Here is a 4,522-nt window from a genome sequence, read left to right as displayed (position 1 = left end):
TCGCGTTGGACAACAGAAAGCAATCAAAACAACAATCGACACGAAATACCATGAAACCAACGAAAGCTGTTGGAGCCGAAGTGTTAAAAGCCGTTCCAGAGAGGACGCGAACTTCGTGAGCGAGAAAAAACCAGTGCTAAGCGGAGTTAAACTAGAACACGTCAGGAGAAATACATTTGGGCACGGGATATAAAATACAAAAGACGTAGAAGAATTACGTGATACACGACGAATTCTACTTTCTTTTTTGATCTTGATAGACGTAAGCACGTGAAAGACACTTCGAAATGGTTCGCAGAAAATGGTTCAAGTGGCTCTAAGCACTATGGGACTTAACATCTGAGGTCACCAGTCCCCTAGACTTAGAACTACTTAAACCTAACTAACCTAAGGACATCACACACATCCATGCCAGAGGTAGGATTCGAACCTGCGACCGCAGCGGTAGTGCGGTTCCCGACTGAAGCGCTTAGAACCGCTAGGCCACAGCGGCCGGCTGGTTCGCAGAGTACAGATGTAAATTTACAGTTACATGCCCACTCTGCAATTCACACTCAAATATCTGGCAGTGTGTTCATCGAACCACTATCTCACTACCGATCCACTCTCTTAACAGCGCGCAGGAGAAACCAACACTTCAAACGTTCTGTGCGAACTCTGATTTGTCTTATTTTATTACAATGAGCATTTCTTCCTATGTAGGTGCGTGTCAACATACAATTTTCCGATTCGGAAGAGAACGTTTGAGGTTGAAATTTCGTGAAGAGACCTCGCCGCAATGAAAACGTCTTTGTTTTAATGATTGTCCACCAATTCGCGTGCCATACCCGTGACACTCTCTCCCCTACTTCGCGATAATAGAAGGCGAGCTTCCCGTCCTTTGAACATTTTCGATGTCCTTCGTCAATCCTACCCAGTAAGGATCCCATACTCCACTGCAATACTCCAGCAGAGGACGGACAAGCGTGGTATAGCCAGCGTTGAAGTGTACTGCCGTTAAAACACAATATTTGGTTTGTCTTCCTCACAACATTATCTATCGATTGTTCCAATTTTAAGTTGTTCGTAATTGCAATTCCTAGGTATTTTGTTGAATTGACAGCCTTTAGATTTGTATAATTTACCGTGTAACCGAAATTTAACGAATTCCACTTAGTACTCATGTGGATGGTCTCATACTTTTATTTAAGTCAATTGCCACTTTTTGCAACATGCAGATAAGTTGTCTAAATTATTTTGCTGTTGGTTTAGATCTTCTGAAGACTTTACTAGATGGAAAATGACAGCATCATCTGTAAACGACCTAAGATGGCTGCTCAGTTTGTCTCCTAAATCATTTATATGGCTCAAAAACAGCAGAAGACCTATAGCACTTCATTGGGGAACGACAGATATCACGATGAAATGATAATTAAATGAAGACCGTAAGCTGTCAACGGGCGTTGATATACATCAACCGGGACAGTTGAAATGTGTGCCCCGACCGGGACTCGAACCCGGGATCTCCTGCTTACATGGCAGACGCTCTATCCATCTGAGCCACCCAGGGCACAGAGGATAGTGCGACTGCAGGAATTTATCCCTTGCACGCTCCCCGTGAGACCCACATTCCCAACTTAATGTCTACACACTACATTCGTAGTGCCCCTGCCCATTACACTCATAACTAGCGGCAGACAATCTTACCGAGTCCCGTAAGAGTTCGGGCAATGCGTGTGCATCCAGCACAGAAGGAGAAGGTCACTGGCCGGTTAGCCTTAACTATATGAAGATGGTATCTATTGTTTCGGACATGTCGGCAGCTTAGGGTCTTGATTTAATTATCATTTCATTCTAAGAGAGCTGCATGGTCGCCGATGGTATCTGTTCTTTCGGACATAACCGAAAAAACAGATACCATCTTCATATAGATATCACGATGGTTTACTCGATGACTTTCCATCAGTTAGTACGAATTGTGATCATTCCGACAGGAGAACTGAGACTATACTCCACAGGAACGCAATTTTGTTAGAAGCAACTTGTGAGTATCACTATCAAATGCCTTTTGGAAATCTAGAAATATGGAATCAGTTTGAGATCCCTATCGATAGCATTCAGTACTTCGTGAGAATAAAGAACTAGTTGTGTTTCACAAGGACGGCGCATTTGTCCGGATCCGAACTGACTGTGTGATAACCGATCTTTTTTCCTTGCCGTAATTCATATTGTTCGAACACAGTACATCTTCCAAAATCGTATTGCAAATGACGACAGTGATGTGGGGTCTGTAATTCAGCGGATGACCGTTTCGTTTCTTGAGTGTTGGTGTGGCCTGTGCAACTTGTCCAGTCTTTAGATACGGATCTTTCATCGAACAAATGGTTGTATTTAATTGTTGATAACGGAGCTATTGTATCAGCATACTCAGAAGGGAATCTAATTGGTATATAATCTGAACCGGAGGACAAGCCTTTATCAAGTGATTTTAGCTGGTTTGCTACACCCAAGATATCTGCTTCTGAGAAGACAAGAGGAAACCATTTCATACATCTTTTATTCCGATGCCCTAAAGTCAACTGAATCAGAAGTCTACGATTATACATTCAAGATAGTCTTATTTTCAGAGACTGTATAATCAGTTAGGTTTCATATAAAGCAGAGATATGCTAGAAGGTTTGTAATAGAATTGTTTACGTACGAAGTTGAAAATCCTGACGAGTTGGTATGTAAAGCACAAAATGAATGTATTAGAGAATAAGATAAATTAATAAGATTCATGAAAAACTAACGAGGAAAATGGAGAATAAATGAAAGGTATTTTTTCATCTAACATCTTTACACTTCAGTTAATACGAGTACATCGAGTAGTTGATCATCATCTCGCGAATGTGAGTCCGGAGTGCTAATCATTGAGCCATGTCGTTGGCAAAATTTGACGTATCCTGGTCTAGGTTTTTCCTTCTTACACGAAGCATAGCACAGTATTCCCACAAACAAGTAACATTCAAATGCGGTTCAAATGGTTCTGAGCACTATGCGACTTAACTTCTGCGGTTATCAGTCGCCTAGAACTTAGAACTAATTAAGCCTAACTAACCTAAGGACATCACACACATCCATGCCCGAGGCAGGATTCGAACCTGCGACCGAAGCGGTCGCTCGGTTCCACACTGTAGCGCCTAGAACCGCACGGCCACTCCGGCCGGCTCAAATGCGGTATCTGGAAGTCAAACCCGTAACGTGATCTACAGAAAGCATAAAGCGCGTTTACATCTGACACTTTTCTTCGGAAATGTATTTCGACTGGCGGACGCAAAACTCTTTGACTACTTATATATTGACACAAATGATTAGAAATATAAGTCTAGGATATTTATCTGACAGTTCCCGAAATTTATAATATATGTACGGTCTTCTTACGTGCGTTTACATCTGACAGTTATTGTGTAAATGATTCTCAGCAGCATCAAAAACTGTTTACGGACAGTTATTGTATGCTACACACAAATGCGTTTATGTCTGACTATTTTCTCCAGGAACATATTTCGCCTGGCGGCGGCAAAATCTCTTTCACTATTGACATACCGACAGAAATCGCAAGAAATACAAGTCATGGATTTGTATCTGACAGTTCCCGAACTTTATCATATATTTGCGGCATTCTTACGTGCGTTTACATCTGACAGATATTGCATGACCGTTACTCAGCAACGTCAACGGCTGTTTACTGATAGTTATTGCATGCTGCTGTGCCGGCCGCGGTGGTCTAGTGGTTCTAGGCGCGCAGTCCGGAACCGCGGGACTGCTACGGTCGCAGGTTCGAATCCTGCCTCGGGCATGGATGTGTGTGATGTCCTTAGGTTAGTTAGGTTTAAGTAGTTCTAAGTTCTAGGGGACTGATGACCACGGAAGTTAAGTCCCATAGTGCTCAGAGCCTATTGCATGCTGCATACAAATGTGTCCTGGGCCGTACATACGTTTCATTTGGCGTGCCATGTTAAATGCATCGAAACGCAAAATCGCGGCCTGTGTTAGTATTCTAAAGATGTTAGAGTAGAAGAAAAAACTGTATATATGCTTTTCTGGTTGAATTTTGAGAAGTGAAAATTTAGGTGCCTACAGTAATTAATACTTGAACAGGTTATTAAGGGTTCAGTGCAGTTTTCGAATTTTTTTTAGAATAAAACCAGCTAATTTCTGATCAGCTTGTATCAAAGCAAGATATCAAATTCAGAAAAGAAATTAGCGTAACAGAACGACTTAACTGTAACTTTGCGATTTTTAGCATCAGGTAAGGAAGTACTAACACTGTTTGATAAAATAGAATTTTATTTCATGAACTGCTTATTAAAAATATATTGTTTGCAATAGAACATTATACGTTCAGTGGTGATTCGTACGCGCTAAGCCTCCTTACGGAAATCTCATTACGCAAATAACAGCAAACAGTACGGCCATTTTGATACATGCAATTCTTCAGTGACCGGATTTTGTCCGTGTACTTCTTTCAAATTCACTATTAAATATATTTCGTCTACGG

At 41.5% G+C, this 4,522-nt stretch overlaps 1 non-coding gene across 1 annotated transcript; it reads right to left on the bottom strand.

Annotated features, from left to right (window-relative positions):
* Positions 1-1,475: 1,475 nt before the first annotated feature.
* Trnat-ugu (transfer RNA threonine (anticodon UGU)) lies at positions 1,476-1,550 on the bottom strand. Its single transcript has one exon. It is a non-coding gene; the product is annotated as a tRNA-Thr (tRNA).
* Positions 1,551-4,522: the final 2,972 nt, after the last annotated feature.

This window comes from Schistocerca cancellata, chromosome 2 (genome assembly GCF_023864275.1).
Source record: "Schistocerca cancellata isolate TAMUIC-IGC-003103 chromosome 2, iqSchCanc2.1, whole genome shotgun sequence".
Classification (NCBI taxonomy): domain Eukaryota; kingdom Metazoa; phylum Arthropoda; class Insecta; order Orthoptera; family Acrididae; genus Schistocerca; species Schistocerca cancellata.
The sequence above is the reverse complement of the archived record's forward strand: the minus strand, read 5'-3'. Positions and strand labels throughout refer to the sequence as shown.